The sequence below is a fragment of the Rhynchophorus ferrugineus genome, unplaced genomic scaffold (genome assembly GCF_030347505.1).
Source record: "Rhynchophorus ferrugineus isolate W39M unplaced genomic scaffold, kcgeb_rfMv2 rfM11, whole genome shotgun sequence".
NCBI classification, from domain to species: domain Eukaryota; kingdom Metazoa; phylum Arthropoda; class Insecta; order Coleoptera; family Curculionidae; genus Rhynchophorus; species Rhynchophorus ferrugineus.
In genome coordinates, this window is record NW_027472590.1 from 16,991,933 (window position 1) to 17,011,062 (window position 19,130).

The 19,130-nt window shown below is 31.2% G+C and overlaps 1 protein-coding gene across 3 annotated transcripts in view; it reads right to left on the reverse strand.

The window, feature by feature from the left end:
- Positions 1 to 19,130, reverse strand: part of DAAM (disheveled-associated activator of morphogenesis-like protein) — a 112,596-nt gene that overhangs the window by 22,724 nt on the left and 70,742 nt on the right. The window lies entirely within an intron of this gene.

A 19,130-nucleotide genomic window follows, 5' to 3' on the forward strand; every position in this document is an offset into this window, starting at 1 on the left:
AAATAATAATATAATTTTGTGACATATAAAAAATAATTAAATTACCAACGAAACAAAGCAAAATTAATATAACTGTTTGGTTTCAGCACCGACTTCAAAGTAGTCAGTTGGTAGTAGTTAAAATAATGTTGTAAATAGATAAATAGGTTTAGGTAGGTATTAGGCTAAATAGTGTGTATATAGTAGAATATAAAATATGTGTAGTAGATAGGTTAAATAAGGTTTTTGTTTATTTTTATTTAGTTATTACAACGATTATTGTGTACATATTTTATTTTAAAATGTTTGTGTTCAAAATCTAAGTTTGATTATTTTTTAAATTTTAGTGAGTTTCTTATTTATTTTTTGAAGTCGGTTGAATTTTTAGTTCAAAATATTTTTATGGTTTGGGAATGTGACTAACTCTACCTCTATGAATGAATGAATTCCAAGATTTTGAAATTCTTTCCTTTTATTTGTTGTAATGATTACTGACAATACACAGCTTTTGTAACTAGGGTGGTAGTGCGATGCCAGTATCGCTCCATTTATTTCAGGTGACAGTTTAAACAACTTCTTCAACAAATATTGCTATCAATTATTACTGTAAATAATTATTATCATAAATCGTATCATATTGTGAATATTCCTATAGTGAGTTATATAAATTTAATAAACCAATCACCGTATTAGAATCACAGTATAAAACTTGGTTACAAAAATTCTTTACTTATACTCATCCACCCTGAATATTGGGTAACAAACTCTTTAAGTTATTCTAACGTTTGTCACCATCTGGTATAATATAAATGCATAGAAAAAAAACTTTATGGGTGGAATTTAGAAGTTTTGATAAATATTTATGAAGGAATTATTTTTTCCCATCGTATTTCTTGACTTAAATGAAATACAAATTATAAATAAACCAAAAAATTAATAAATATGTCAACACATAATAAAAGAAGAAGCGCCACTTTTCCCTTTGACATGGGAATTAATTTTCCGTAACGTGAAGTAAGGTTTCAGTAATTTTTTTCTTTATTTTTTCTCAGTATTTTAATAATCCTATTGGGATACAGATGAACAAATATTTTGAATATAGAATAACGGTCAAATATGTTTCCCTTTATCTAGATAATGTATCACATATTGTGAGCTAGAAAATTTACATGAATAAAGAAAAAGTGTTAATTGTTTTCCAATTTATGGTGTTGGCTAGAATCTTCATTTTGTTATTAATATTTGCCTGTAAAAATGATTTAAGGAAAATATATTTCGTTTGAATGACTATGTAATAGAGGAAGCAACGCCATTTTGGTATATATTTAACAAAGATAACAGGTCAGTTGAAAAGTCCCCGGCTCCGGCGGTCGGATCATTAGTGTGTGAATTATAACATTTTGAGTGAAGCAACTTTTGTTATTGTGAATAAAATGGATGAAAAGAAATTTCGCGTGTTGATAAAATACAGATTTTTGAAGGGAAAAAATACAGTTGAATCAAAATTATAGCATATTAAAGCAATATTTGGGTATGAGAAAGCTCTGTGCGAAGTAGGTGTTGCTCACTTTTGACCAAACACAACGACGAGTTGATGATTCGCAACAGTGTTTGAAGATGATCAAGTGTAATAAACTCGAGTTTTTGAGTCGATATGTGGCAATGGATGAAATTTGACAGTCATCCGAGTGAACTGCACAAAATAAGCCAGTTCCAAAACGTGGGAAAACGCAACAGTCGGCTGGCAAGGTTATGGCGTCTGTATTTTGGAATGGGTATGGAATAATTTTCATTGACTACCTTGAAAAAGGAAGGACCATCAACATCGACTATTACACAGCGTTATTGGACTGTTTGAAGGACGAAATCGTCGAAAAACGTTCGCATTTGAAGAAAGAAAGTTCTGCTTCACCAAGACAATGCACCGTGTCACAACTCAGTGAAAACGATGGCAAAAATCCAAGAATTGGGCTTTGAGTTGTTTTCTCATCCACCGTATTCTCCAGATTTGCCCCTCAGCGACTATTTCCTGTTCTCAGATCTCAAAAGAATGCTCGCTGGGAAGAAATTCTCGTCGAATGAAGAGGTGATCGACGAAACTGAGGCCTATTTTGGAGCAAAGGACAAATAGTTCTACAAAAATGGTATCGAAAATTTGTAAAGTCGGTATAATCGGTGTATCACCCTTGAAGGGAATTATGTTGAATAAAAAAGTAATTTTGCCAAAAAAATGTGTTTTAATCTGGTAGGCCGGGGACTTTTCAATTGACCTGTTATACTATTGTTTTTAAAAATAGTGCTATACATGGGTTGCTAGATTTTTCAAAATTGCGAAAATGAAGTGTTTTTAAATGCTTCACTTTCTCCAAATTTACGCTGTTTTAATTTTATGGCATTAATAGTCGTAAAAGTTCTAGACTATTTTTTATATGTTGTTTTTACTGCCAAGCGTTAAGAAATTCACTCTTACTTTGGTTTTGTCCATTTTGTTCCGTTTTAAAACTGAAAAACGCTAACTTTATACCTAAAAATGCGCCATATCCAAGAATATAGTGCTCTCATCAGCAAATATCAAAAATTGTAGGAGTGCCTAGCACAATATAAAACCATGTCTTTTTGTAAATATTTTCGTACTGTATTAATTACTATTACTGTCTCTATACAGTTGTGTATATTTTGTGTTCACCTACAATTAATAGAACCATCGCAAAATACATGAAGAAGTTCAGGTAGAACAGCTTCTAGGGGAACGTATTCGTTGAAATCTGTCCAAAGTGAAGGGACTCAGGTTTAGAGGCAGCAAACTTCAAATCAGCGATCACACAATCTGTAGGCTTCTCTCCCTGACTTTACTTTTACAACTTATATTAATATTCTGACCTTGTGCAATTTTTTTTGGAACACTGTTAAAGTGATGAGATCTACTGTTTTAACGCTGTTATTAGCAATTTTTTAAATTATATGCCTAGTCTAATCTTAACTTACAAATTAATTTAGTACTATTGTTAATTGATTGGGTACTACTGATAAATAAACCAGTATATATTTCCTAAATTGAAATAACATTAAACTACTTAAGTTGAAATGTAACACTGATATCCCATATAATTCCACGTTTCTATGATTTAGTGACCTTATTTCTTAATTTGGCGATATCTTAACGTAAATCCATTTGATTTTGAGGTCATCGCGTAGTTCTTCGTTGGTTGTGCAGAGATAAGCATTGATAATTAATTTGAGAACTTCGTTTTGGCAACGTTGGACTACTAGTTATTTTGATGCTTTAGTGCAACCCCATATTTGTACCCCATTGGTCCAAGTTGGTTTTGTGACTGATAAACCAATTTCTTTGATTTTAGGTCAAGTTGAGAGTATTTTCGGACTAGACAGTTGAGATGCTTGATTTTGAGGTTTACCTGCTCTGCCTTTTGTCTAACATGTTTCCAATTTAATTTGCCACGAAGATGGATGCCGAGGTATTTAGCTGATTCTGTTTGAAGAATCGGTCACTCATCAAGTGATAATATAATTGATCTTTCGCCGCAACGAAAAATTAACATGGGCAGATTTGGAGCTATTAGGCTGTATTTTCCAGTCTCCAATCCAATTTATAGATCTTGTATTCTGCCTACTCTGGGCAACTTCAGTCGAAACAGATTTAAATGTTGTTTGCATGGTAGTAATTTACTCATCTTATAGGTTAGTCCAAAACACCATACCCAGAAAAAGCTTGTGAGACGTCCAGGAATATTGTAGGACAGGATTTCTATTCTTCAAATGCTTTTTCAATAATCGCTATTACCATGTGCGTTTGGTCGATTGCTGAGTGATGATTTCAAAATCCAAACTGGAAATATGGTATTTTTATAAATGGTTTAACATGGTTTAGTCATCAGCGAAATAGGCCTATACGATCCGATTTGTTCCTTCTGGTTTGTCAGGTTTTTTAAGCATAATTATTTGTGCCCTTTTAAAATACTCCGGGACACGTTTCAACATAATGATTTCTTACCGTGGCAGCTCTTTTTTGCAGGAGCATTTTTAGGATTTAGGTTGTTATCAATTTCCGTGGTAACTAGCATTGGAGAAATCAAATATGTAGCTACATTGGGCTAATAGGAAGAGGTATCCATCCATTAGATTCTGTATAATTCGGTTGGAATACTTTAGCTAAATGTTGGGCGAATAATATAAATTTTCCGTCTAAACCAACAATCTTCGCCATATCATTTGTCACAAGTTATGTCTAGAGACCATTATATCAGCCCATGAGCAGAAAGAAGACTCAGTTATCTTCAGTCGATTATTTTCTATCACTAATATGGCGATATTACGAAAAAGTATTTTTTAAATTAACCGCAAGCCGACAATAAATCAGCCATCGAAACGTCGGCATTCAAATCAAGATGGCCGCTAAATTGTTTTTGTTTAGCTGAATAGAAGAGAGTAAAAACGTTTATATGGCCAATGGATTTCAAACACCTGCGGTTTGTCGGCGCAGTTAATAATTACAATTAAGTTGTATAACTGCAGCAGCATCTGATAATAATATATTTTAACGGTTGCGAAGATTTGTTGCATTTCATTCGATGGGTTTCAAGTCAATAACCCGGTTGAGTTTGCAGAAAAGAAGGGATTGTTTTACGACTCCAATATCCGTTTTAATTAATAGTTGATTAATATTTTATTTTATGGTGTCTAAGTCATCGATCTTAATGATACTGTTTCTAGTTTATTTTACGACTATATCAGAAAATTATTTATAAGATAGTCTGGGTCTACACTGAGTATTTCTATTATGATAATTATTATGTACATGTGAGCATCCATGCTGTAACAGAACAAATAGCGAGAACATCAATCTAAATTGGTCTTTGACAACAGTATGATATTCCCGAGGAGGCAAAAGGTTTTTGCAGAATTATGGAACTCCCAACACTAAAAGAGAAAACATCCAAGTCCCGCCCTCAATCAAGGACCCAAGGATGAAGCTGGACCTATAAAAATGCCGACACAGATATTCGACGGTCTCACACATCAGACCATTAGATTGGCCGCAGAAATTCACTTCACCGTGAAGAAAAAACACAAGCTCTGCGTGGTCGTTTTAGACCTAACAAAAGCATTCGAGAAAATTTGACACGAAATAAGTTTAAGCAGGAGTCCCCCAAGGCTCCCCATTGACTCCAGCATTATTCAACCACTTTATGTCAGAAATTCCAATGAAGAAACCGCCTAATACATGGAAGACACAGCTTTCTTCGCCGGTTCTCTTTCTGCAGATGCCGCCCAGAGAAAACTTCAAATTCAATTAAATGCCACGGTCCAATGGTTAAATTCCTACAGGTTTCAATCTTGGCCTCATCTTTGACTGTAGATTCCCATGACCAACGCAGATAAATAAAGCAATCCCCAAAGGCTACGGTGTCGCCACAGTGCCCTCTTATCTGCAGAAAAAATAAATTGCCTCCGATGATTAAAGTTTTGCTTTACAAGTTGCCTATCGGATCCATCATGTTATACGGGTCTAACACTTGGTATCGGTTTGTCAGGCCAGAACTAGTGCAAAAGCTTCAGGTAATGCAAAATAAACTTATCAAGCAAACTCTGAACGCGCCATGGTTTAACAGAAATACCCAAATTCATCGGTAAACCTATACACCAGATATAAGACGGTTCGTTTTCTCCATATACAAAAAATTCCATGCAACCTCAGCTCTCTCCAAAAATTCCTACATCAGATCCCTATCAGAGGCGTTCCCAATCCGGTAACCCCGACTATCCCTCAAAAGCGGCTATCCAAGCCGCCAAAGGTTCTCATACCCCAATATAAAGTGCCTTCACGGGCAATCCTCTCTTATAAATTGAGTTAACATCAGCAAGGAAACCTTTTCAGCTGGTAAATCAGACCCAAAAAAAAACTCGACGGTCTACTTTATCCGGGCTCCCTCAAGTAGCTGTGTCGTCAACTGTAAATTGTCAATCAATGGAATAAATCATATATAATCCCGTTAGATTCTATCATTTCACCACGTACATTCTCACATACATGATAGTAGAAGATCATTTCAGAATTTTTCTATTTTCAAAGAAATTATCTGTGTAAAATATTCCTAATCTTGTTTTAAAGCCTGTATATGTCCATTAGTCAGTTCGGGTGGTAGTAAATGTTTTAGTCTATACACCTCACTGTTATCACTCATGTTAACTGATTAACATTGAGGTTCGCTATGCTGGAGTCATTAACACTGAATAATATTGGTTATGGATTCTAGAGGAATATCACGTTGTATTACTTAATTAGAAATGTTAGAATTAGTAGCTTCATTAGAATTAGTAGTAAGAGCATCGACTATAGCAAACAACACTTTGTTTTGGAAGCATTGGATGAGTGATGTACTAGATTTGTTAGAAGTACTCCATAATTGAATTCCGTGGGCCCAAATAATTATAAGTATTGCATCGTTTTGTATGTATGACTAGAAGTTCCTAGTTCAACAAAAAATGGATTTTCTGGAGTGAGGTATTAATATGTCATCTGGATATGTTTCCACAGTAATCATTTTTGTGGTTGGTGGATCAACAGTATACAGGAGATAAAATACTGGACTTCTCACACTGCCTTATAGCACTCTGGAATATATGGATGTAATTCAGTGTATTCTTCCTCTTGTTTTATAGAAAACAGTATGTCTATCTGTAAGGTAAAATCTCAGAAGCTGAAAGTGCGTATGTGGAAGAGTTTTTTTAGTTTAAACTGCAGATCTGCTTACCTTACATTATAAATATCCTAAAATATCTCCAAGAATGCAGCTGAGTAATATATTTTAACATTTAAGTCCGTTTTTATTTATAGTATTTGTTCTATACTTCTGTGTTTATAACGAAAACAAAATTTATAATCAGGAGTAATGTTTCTATTTTCATTTATTGTATTAAGCCTTTTAATATATGATTTCTTAAAAGTTCTTGACTCTAACCTGCACTAAAGTTGTAAGCTGGTAAGAGAGGATCCCTTTTGTTTTTTTTTTCGGCTTTTAAAATCCCAATGATTTCAGTCACTTTCCAGATTTTAAAGAAAATAAAAATGATATTCATTTTATCAATTTTTCGGGTAGTTCTAGTAGAATTCTTCCAGTTATAAGATGATATATCTAGGAGATTCCTTCAAAATAGTTTTTCCATACGGTAATTTCATTTAAAATTAGAGAAAATGTATTATTCCTAGCCCAATTATAATTTTTAATTTTAACGAGTGGATTATTTTATTTTGTTTGTTATGGATTAGTTATTTCAACTATTTTGTTGCTTCGTTGAAATTATTTTCATTTTTTTTCTTTCATTTCCTTCCATTTTTACTTGTCAATTTTTTCGTAGTTTCCTTTTATCTGTAATTTTCTGCTACATATTATGTGATATGTGGTTTTCTCTTTGAGCTATTTCATTGTTAAGAGGATGTTACTATGCTGGCTCCAGTATATTTTTTGTTATATTTATTTCTGCTTCTTGGAGAAGATGGCTTACATAGATTTTTGGTGATAATTTTTGAAAATTATTGCCATTACTGGCTCTGCCCTAGACTTTTCGTATCGATATTTTTTGTGGTACAATAGTCTATAATGTCTGTCTTTTTGTCTCTATTCCATGGCCAATATGTAGGTTTCTCAGAATCTGTTGTAAGATAGAATTTTCCTTGCTTTGACTAAATTTTAGCATTTAAATATGCTTCGTCGTTTTTTTACAGAACATCACGGACATTAACTCAATCCATAGTGATTCTGTTGATATAAATCCAGTAGAAATAACATATATGAATCACAATGATAACCGCTCAAAATTAGTATATCATTACGCTAATTAAGTTAAGATTGTAAAATAAATAGCTATTTATTAATAATATTAATACATTTAAGGTAATCCTATATTTTAGCAGGAAATTTATATTTTATAGCTTCAATTACGGATTTAATTAAATTTCAATCGATAAAACCAATACATCATATCAATTAGAGGAAGCGTAAGTTAAATTAAGCGTAATAATAACAACAGTATCGCACACAGACATAATTGCAATGTGGGTTATAAATCATTCAAGAGCTTAAGGTAATTAGCTATAAAATGTTTAATGCAACCAAAACGACTACCAATAAAACAAACAATATGTTTTACAGAAAAGTCGCATATATTTGTTTATAATATTTCGTTAATAATTTTTTATAATTGTAATTTTTTGATCATAATGATTAAATTAGGTTTGTCTGTTTTATGACTTTTTGTTGTTTGTTTATTGCAATATCTCAACAATCAACATGTTTTATATGACATGTCCTGTGTAATTCGTCCAATGTAATTTTCACAAAAAATTATAACGAATTGTTGGACGAATACTGGAAAGAAATAAATTTAAAAACATCAGATGTTTAAAATATGCCCTTTGTTAAAGTTTGCTAGAGTTTTAGGCATAATATTTGAATGACAGAACAAAGTATAGATGGCTATTGGAAGTCATTTTAAGAAGCAGAATTATAAAAAGTGATTACTACTGATACTTATGGATGTGATACTCTTTTTTCTTTCGATGTTTAGAGTCTAAATTGTAGATTTTTTATTTAACCAGTTTTAAAATACTCCTTTAAATTTAATTTACAAGCGATTTGTATATTTTAAATATATATATACATTTTTAGGTGTTTGCTAAAATAGCTTATCTTTACTGGATATTTATACAATTTATTATTGATTTAAAGTAATTAATATATTTATGTGAACTACTACACTATATCTCAACTCTGCTAGTAGATTAAACAATATGTAGAATATGACTGGTTCATTTTGCGTGTATGAAATCCGAATATTATAATAAAATACTTTTTTTTTTGTTGGTTATAGAGGAAATGAAACTGAAACTACAAATTGAGTTAATGAATGATATATTAAATCCAGTAAGTATCTCTTAATATACTGTGTATCACTAGTACATAATTTATTAAAAAACGATTAAAACTAAAATATGAATAGAATATACTATATTCTAGATTTCTAAATTTCAGCAAAAAACCAAAATATGGCAATATTCAAAGCTAACATAATGACAGAAAATGTAAAATATAAATAACTGTTAGGTAGGTAACATGTACATTTGGCTATTGCAGGCAAATGTACATGTGGAGTGAAAATATAGAACAATCCAGACTATATATATATATATATATATATATATATATATATATATATATATATATATATATATATATATATATATATATACTTGCCAATGAAATCTACCTGCGTAACTTCTACTTTGCATCAAAAACATTTCTATCAATGAAAATTAGTAGTTGCTACATCTAGTAGACTAACATCTACACTTGGACCTACAAATTACAACTATGGAGAACTCTAACTTCTCTGGAAAGAATATGTAAAAAAGAAGCAACTGGAGTTCACATATCACACAGAAAATCAAGATAATAGCAAAGAGACATGAGGAGAAACTTCATACATAAGTAATACAATATGGGATATACTCTTTTATAATAAAAGAAACCCGGAAAACAGAACTGAACAGAAACAGTGTAATGTACTGAAGTGTATTTAATAGAAAAACAGCAGTGTTAATAGATACACATTATTAGATATGAAGATAGGGCTGATCGGTGCTTCTATATATAGATTTAAGTTACTGTAAAGATAAATTATAGGTTCCAAACTAGTTATGTTATTAAATGTTATTTTGCAGCAAAACATAATTAAAATACATTATTTATTATGATGTATCTTTACAGCAATTTGTTTTAGATAATTAATATTGAAATATGTAAATAACAGAGTTTTTCCTATTTTATTCTAGCAGAAATAATATAGCTCTTTTTCAACGTTTCCAAAAAAAGTGTATCTTTGCTTCATAGTAGCTTTCTAATGAAGTAATAGTGTGTGATATCTCTCAAGAACCGATAACCTAGAAGTATAATTGAACGTGTGAGAATTAAGTAGTTCCGAAAACTACGTACACTAATATGTTTACTACCATCCGATCTGATTAAGACAGGTATAAACTTAATTTATAAACATTATTTAGAATAAGAAAATAATTAATAATTAATGTATATAATAATTATCATAGGAAATACTTGTTGCCCATTGGGAAAATTGTTGAACGATTAATGATAATAAAAAATCTCTCAAAACTTATTTTTAAATTTTATATATTTTCAATTCTATAGAAAGTTTTGTACGTACGAAAGAGGTAGTAGAATCAAATACTTCATTAATTTAGTAATACAGTTGGTACGCCCCATTAAAAAAACCTTCGTATTGCGACCGCTGTTGCTAGTAGTTTCTTAACCGCTTAAAGTGGTTTAAACTAATGATACCGCGTAAAAAGCCTAATTCAATCAAACACCTGTTACGGATGCCAACTGTATAAATTGCGTTACTATAGGTTGCGATACGCCAGCTAGCGATAATATATAATATTTTCGACATTTTTGTAATATATGTGGTTTGTCATTAGTTAATTTTTTACTGAAAATCTATATTAACGTAAACATAAGTCGTGTTCATTTAACTATAATATTAAAATTGATGTTATGCAATAATGATTTCATAGTATTCTAAAATGTACATTTTAAAAATGAAGTGAAATACTATACATGTCTTATGCGTAAGTGGTATCTTCGTAAACGAAAACTGGTGGAAATACATATTTATTTAGTATTATGTGACCAGGAGTTTCAAACATATATTATCACATTAATATAATTAAATAACTAACTTTTAGTTTAGTTAAATAGAGCCGAATTAATTGTACTTATGCATGACCAAAACTAACTATAAAAATATACCTAAGATGAAAACAGTTCACACATAACATCACTATTGACAAGCCCATATCATTTTAGGATAGTATTAACTTTTATTAAAGCATTCTAAATATTAGTCTACAAATTTATATCTTTATAATTTTAAATACTGTAGTAAAAAAAGTAGAGGCTACAATGGAAAAATCTATGATAATTTTAAGTAACATAAATATACTATAAGTAAGTCTAGTGGGATCAAATCGTACTCATCTATCTATGTTATAAGTGAAGTTGAAGAGTTTAAAGATACTGACTGATATATTAATATTATTGATTGAAAATAGTTTTTTTATTATTCAGTGTGGCAATGAGTCTAATATTTAGTTTTAAGGATTATGGTTTATACCAAAATAGAATGCCACAGTATTTGCTTTATTGCCTTCTGCAAGTCGCCATATCTTCCTTTAATTTTAAACAGACTTCAAGTACAATAAATATTTTTATTTTAAACCTTTTACCCATTATAAATGGCACAGTCGGTAGGATTCTGACATATTGCGAATGGCGGAATTATTTAGCATGGTGTTGTACTATTTTCAAGTTTAAAATATAACCGTCCGACAAAAGGCATTCAAAATATCTTAAAAATAGTGTTTTAATTTCTTTCTCAATAGTTTTATTTACTGTTCTAGAACATCCAAACATTTTGGAAGAGATCCTTAAGATAGCTACGTGTTATTTATTTTTACTCTATATTAATCAAGCTTCTTTGGTCATATCAGTTTACTATTTCAGCTACGTTGCGCTTGCAAGCAAATCAGCACGAAATTAAATTTGTTTGTTGGAATGAGAGACAGAAGAAGAAATACCTACATGTGTGGTGCAATACTAGTGAAAATAGTCGACAAAATGGTTACAAAAATTATGGAGGAATCAAGACATACAACACTTCAGCACATTCACAAAGATTCTCCTTCCATTTTTAAATATAACAAAAAATAATACGAGATACAGACGTCTGGAGCTCATTGAGTGATTTGTCTGTAACATTTGATATAATGGTCACTGCTAATGCAATAGAAGAAAATTAAAAAATATGTGCAATGATTATTACTCCTCTACAGAATAAAAATAATCTACTTAATGGATTACAGTTCAATTCCCAACATTAATACTGATCAGTACTAGACATAATACTTTGTAATAGTATACTATAAATAAAATTACGTGCTGAATTAGTTTTATATTTAAACTAGTCTCGATTTCCAATTGTAAATGGTTTAAAAGCTAAAATGAATGAAAGTTTAATAGAATGGCAACAAAATCAGTTTACAATTATTCATCGACATTATCTATATAATTATCTAGCAATAGTAATAAGAAACCTTTTAAATATAATCATTTTTCCGCTTGTAAAAGATATCCACGTTTCAAGAGATATAAAACGTACTAATTTTCATATTAAAATCTACGCCTTGGACAACATTCACGCGAATGAAAGAAAATTGTTGTTTAACAAAGAAAAAAATTACGCTCGGGTATGAAGGTTCTCTTTTCTAGACACTTTCACATAGATATGCGTATTATTCACTGTTTATCAGCGGTTAGTTTATTGGCCTACCCAGCTAGCCTTTCATGCGAATCTAGTTCTTTGTTTTAATACCTCTGACAATACGATTGTTTATTGTATTTAATTTAGTTTAAATGTAAGGAAATACTATTACTGTTGTAATTTATATATTTCCGTTTCGATTTTAAATGATTTAATTAAAGCTATTGATTGGTGCTTGCATGTATTCTGAACATTTTATCATTTTAAGAAGACCTTTATTGAGATAAACTGGTATAATATATATTAATGAATATATTTTTTTATAATTTTCTATAACTTTTATCTGGTAACATGGCGGTACCATGTTAAAATAATGATGTTAGTGTGGCAGCGATCCAATCATCGATCCATTTTCGCGCACACTTTTCATTTCATTTCGAAACTGTGTGCCAACCAGGTCATGCTGCATCGATCTGAACAAGTGGTAGTCAAAAAACGTTATACCTGGTGAGTACGATGGGTTCTGTAACCTCCCATTCGAGTTACAACGGTGCATCCTTCTTAAATTTTGCACCATGTTGCCGAATGTTGTCATGCAAGAGGATGACTAGTACTTATTGCTGCTTTTATTTTTTGAACTTTCAGTTTGTTCAGTTGATATTAGCAGATATCTGCGGTTAAAGCACCTCGTAATATAAGCAAGATATTATGACCATAAATGTTTTTCTTCGCTATAGATTTTGATGGTTTGCGTAGAATTGTCAATTTAGAATTGTTGTAGTATATCCACTTTTTTGCTACTGAAAGCTCTTTTTTGCGAGGCAGACAATGAAACCCTTTTGTTGAAATGGTTGGTAATGACATTTTCAATTGGCGTGACAGCTATTTTCAGACCTTTTGGGTTTTCACATTGCATATAAACATCCGAAAACAGTATATTCATAAACTATTAAGCTGCTTGAAAGTTATTTAAACATTTGAGCTGGATTTTCGTCCAATAGACCTTGTAATTTATTATTTTCGAACTGTTTTTGTCTTCCGGACCGGTCTTTTTCATCGCCATCAAAATTATCACTTCTATATCAATGAAACTAGAACCTACAATTGGAATATAATACTGTAGCATCATATAAGTTTCTAAAAGGGTTTGAAGAACTTCGGCAACAAATTCTGTTATATCAAATAGCAAAATAAGTAAAGTCTGTACAATTTTCCACGCGAATATTATTTTTAATCGATGGTTTGGCTCATTTCATGCTATTTTAGGCTTCAGGTTATTGTAAAGTTTTCAGTATTGATCGCCAAACATGATTCAATGCAAAAAGAATCCCCTTGTCAACCCGTAAACCTCAAGGAAGCATTTTGTGAACAATTCTTTATGTATTATTTTTACCTAACAGTAGTGCCGAAATATATAATTGCTATACTACAGTCTTGAAGATAGGTAACTCAATGAAATAATCAATATCATAACTTTGGTAGGTAGCACATGACGTCGCACTTGGATTCTATCTCAATGGCGCGAAATCAAGCTACATTAATTTAATTTTATAACAATTAACTCATCGGTCTTATATGTTTCGAGTATAGAAAATTAGTAAACAATGAAGTTAGGCGAAGTTAGGCGCGCATTAATTATGAATTATAAAGTATATATTGTATACAAATGCATACAAGATGATAAGAATCTCAGAAAGTATTGAAATAAGAAGATTGTGAAAAAGTTAAGAAAGGATATTTTCTTTATAAATCAATATATTTTCCAAATCAAGAACTATTCTCGTTTCTTAGTTCCATGACTGACTGTACATTTACCAATCCATTACATACACACAATATTTTTATGATTGTTGTCTACTTTGACTGATATTTGAGACCAAATGCGTGTAAAGATGAAGCATGAGGAATTCTGAAGCATCACATGTCAATTAGTATGGTTGTATGTTCGTTATAAGAGTGTGCAAGAAATACAATATTGGTGAAATCCAACGTTTTCAATCGAAATCCTTCGATATACAAACTATAGTTATCATTCTGATCTACAATGTTAAACACAAAAACAACAATAAAAATAGATCGTTAGTTTTATTAATTAGTTTTGAAGCCGTTCGGTTAATTTTGTAACAGCACTGATGAAAAAACCTTGAATGAATTATTCACACTTGGAGAAATGCTTTGATTAACATGGCATGTAATATTTTTGATTTTAGTTCATTCCTAGCTTTCAAATGCCTCAAGTGCTAATGATATTGCAAGGTTGAAATACCACTAGACATGAGTTGTTATGCTGCAAATTTTTAGAATTGAAAATCAATTAGTATGCTCCAGATAAATATAATAAATATATAAATAAATGATTACCTTCCAACCTCTCAAAAAAGAATTGTATGTGTAATTTGGCAGATATGTGCCGAAAATTTATGTAAAAGTGGATTGTTTCATGAAAATAAACTTTTACGAAAGATGATGTGCCTTTGTTTCCCTGTTAGAGAATGATACGGACAGACTCACAGATATAGTATTACAAATTACAAAAACATCTCAAGATAAAAATTCTTAACTGAATTTTGTTAGGTTATTGGTTGTCAAGGTCGTACAGTTTATAACGACACAGATTATAAGATAGTCCCCCAATGTCACAGATAATGATTTTGTTTTTGGTTAAGCGACCACTTTAGTGTAGATCCAACTAAAAAGGTTTCCTAGACTAGCGTGAGAAAACCTTTGATATAAATTGTTATAAGAGGCAAATAGGTTGTTATAAAAATGATTATTAATAGCTTGAGATCATATATGTGATTATATCACTAAACGACAACAAAAAATTAATTATCTCAACTGTTATCTTTGTAATATTGCACATATTTTATCAGAAAACATTAAATAGTTCTAAAATTTATATTAGTTTTAATTTCAGTAATAAATAATTCACTTTCTGATTGTTATCCATATGTTTCAGTTATAATTATGGCTATAATTAAAGACATAATTAATTATTTACGGTTATTATTTATTGGTATAGTTATTTATGTCAATATATGAATAATTTGATATAATATTACTGATCACTTTTTTTGTAATGAGCATTTATAACACTTCGGTTGTCCCTTTCTTTTAATAAAAATGTAAATTAAAATAGTTTTTAACGTCCTTTTCTTGTTTGTCTTAATAACAATTTATTGTGCTTGCACGTATCTTGATCAGATCTATATGTTAATGAAAATGTATCATTGTATGCAATTCCTAAATAACCTAACCTAACTATTAAATTCGATGAATTTCGCACTTTTACGTTTCATATTTGTGGAATGTTTAAATAGTTTAAAGTGGTTATATTGATGACAAAATTATACTGGAGGAACCAAAGTTCGAAGACAATGAATTGCAAGATTTATTGGACGAAATCCGAGTTAAAATCTTCAAATTATATTTACACAGTTTATTAGTTAATGAATCGACTGTTTTAGATGTTTGCATGCAATGCGAAATATCTGAAATACCTTTTCGAGCCGTTTCTATATTACAGTTTCATACCAGGTAAAATAACAGTTTTCTGTGGTAAATTGTGTCTGGTAATGCAAAGTGGGACTACTACGTCCTACTACTAGTCTAAAAAGGCATGGGTTAATTCAGAAGAGCCAACCACACTGATTTCAAAGCGTTGTATTCGTGGTAATGTTTGGCACACCTTGTAAGAGTTGTGAAGGAGGGTATTGCAGCTTGAATGGGAAGTTCTGCGGTGCCTAGCGTATTCACCAGATGTAACACGTTCTGATTATAATTTGTTCAAAGCAATGCAGCATGGCGTGGTTGGTATACACCTATAAAATGTCGAAGGAGGAATGGATCGCTGTCAAATCCAACATCGTTATTTCAACAGAGTATCGCCATCTTTCAGAAATATAGAAAAAGTGATTTTTCCAGTTTTTCAAAACTGTTCGAAATACGGAGCCAGAAAGTTGGGAAAAAGTTGAAGAAAATTATTGAAAAATAATGGAAGATTTTAATTAATATTTCTCTCAAAAATATACAATTACACACATAATTACATGCAAGTACAAACTAGAAGAACAAATACAGATAAAATGTACATAAATTCATTCAGACGTTCATTTATTTGAATTTTGAAATGTTTAAAGATTATTTGAGGATAACTCTTATTTTTCTTTGTTAATTTAAAGGAGTCTTGCTATAGAAAACAAGTGTCTTTCTGATACATCTCAAATATTTAAATATAACATGAATTAAAAGGAATAAAACTTTTGCCGACATATTTTTTAAATATTTTTGTAAATGACACATTTTAGTGAATTTTATTAAATTACTTTTTTAAATACTGAATAATGAAGAGCGTATGACTTGATGCAATCTTGTCTATATAATCCTTTATAACAAGTCAATCGACAAGCCTCCGGCCTGATAGGCGTTACTAGAATTAAATCCATGTTTTTTAGTTAGCCCTAAGTCTCAAAAGATGCGCGTATAAATTTGACAGCTATCAGATCATTAGTTTACGAATTACAGCATTTTTAGTGAAGCAACTTTTGTAGTTGTGAAAAAAATGGATAAAAAGGAATTTCTTTTTTAAAATATTGATTTTTGAAGGGAAAAAATACAGTTGATGCAAAAACTCGGCTTGATGCCAAGTTTCCGGACATTGCCCCAGGAAAATCAACCATCAAGGTTTCGTATGCTAAGTTTAGACGTAGTGAAATGACCACCGAAAACGGTGAACGCAGTGAACGCCCAAAAAGAGGTTGTTACCGACGAAATCATAAAAAAAGGTTTTGAATGGCCGTAAATTGAAACTGAATGAAATAGCAGACACTCTAATGACAACAACTGAACGTGTACATCATATCATTCACGAATATTTGGATTGTGCAAAGTGGGTGCCGCGCGAGCTCACTTTTGACCAAAAACAACGACGAGTTGATGATTTGGAGCAGTGTTTGAAGATGATCAAGCGTAACAAACCCGAATTTTTGCATCGATATGTGACAATGGATGAAACATCATTTCACTCCGAAGTTCGACAGTCATCGGACTGGACTACACACGATGAACTCACTCCAAAGCTTGGAAAAACGCAACAGTCAGGCAAGGTTATAGCGTCTGTATTTTGGGATGCGCATGGAATAATTTTCATTGACTACCTTGAAAAAGGAGGGACCATCAGCAGTCACTATTACATAGTGTTACTGGACCATTTGAAGGACAAGATAGCCGAAAAATGACCGCATTTGAACAAAAAGAAAGTGCTGCTTCACTAAAACAATGCACCGTGTCACAAATCAGTGAAAATTATAGTAAAATAATCCACCCATCGACCGTATTCCCCAGATCTGATCCCCCGCGACTATTTAATGTTCTTAAATCTCAAAAGAATGGTCGCTGGGAAGAAATTTTCGTCAAATCAAGAGTTGATTGTCGAAACTGTGGCCTATTTTGAAGCAAAGGACAATTCGTACAAAAAAAATGGTATCGAATATTTATAGGGTTGCTATAATCAGTATATCACATTTGAAGGGAATTATGTTGAATAAAAAAAACTAATTTTGCCAAGAAATTGTGTTTTACTATGGTAGGTCGATGACTTTTCAATTGACCTGTTAACTGTATTGATAATAGTTCCTTGGAACCAACGTTATAAATAGAAACTGAATAATAGTAAAATATCTTAATTTTATCATATTCGAAGAAAGAAAATTTACGGTAATTTCTATTATTATAACATGTATATCTATATTATTGTGACAGTACCTAAGATAACAGGAAAATAATTGCGTTATCACTGCATATGAGGAACTATCAATTCTAGATATCACTATATTTTGCCTTCCTTAAAATATACCCTGACTGTTGACGGTTCGATATCATGGCTATTATCATAAATAACTTAGAAGATCTGATAAGATTATACACAAAAGTTAGTTTTAACAATCAGCATTAAAATATATTAAAAATTAAAAATAGTTAATTTATTATATATGAGGGCCACTGAAAGCTGAGTATAAAAATTTAAACTTATAACTTAAGAAAATAGAAAATTGGGAAAAGGATCATGGATTATATAGTCAGATTATATATCATGGATATATAGTTTGTTCAAAATTATTTTGTACATACGTCATCTCAATTTGTAACATCAAAACGTCGCCATGTTGCCGCATGAACTCTGAGTTCCAGTTCAGTTTGGCTTTGACATACAACAAAATTCTAATCTAAGTAAAATAATTGAACAAACATGTTAATAAGAACTCCATCATCTAAAAACTACAGATAATTATGCAGCCACAATAGCTTATAGGTTAGAGTTATAATTTCTATCACTATTGCTTTTAACATCAGGTTAGACAAAGAGCAAAACCCATTAGAACCAAAATAAAACAACTATACTGGTTAGTCTGAAGATACTCTCAACTTGATATAAAGTCAAAGAGATTGATTTATCAGACAGATAATTATAAAGCCAATTTGTATCTATGGGATGCAAATATGCACTAAGAATTCAAATCAACTAAGTCATCCAACACCGTCAAAACAAAATGCTTCGATTAATTACCAATGCATATTGCTACGTAACCAACGAAGGAAAGCTTCATGACCTGGAAATCAAATGCATTAGCGAAGTTATCCAGGATTTCGTGTTAAAACACGAAAGAAGTTTACTAAATCACACTAACGTGGAAGCAATAGAACTACTGGACAACGCGCAGGATATGAGAAGATTGAAGAGAATCAAACCATACGAACTTATATAAAGTGTATACCTTTAGTGTAAAGTATATATTAAG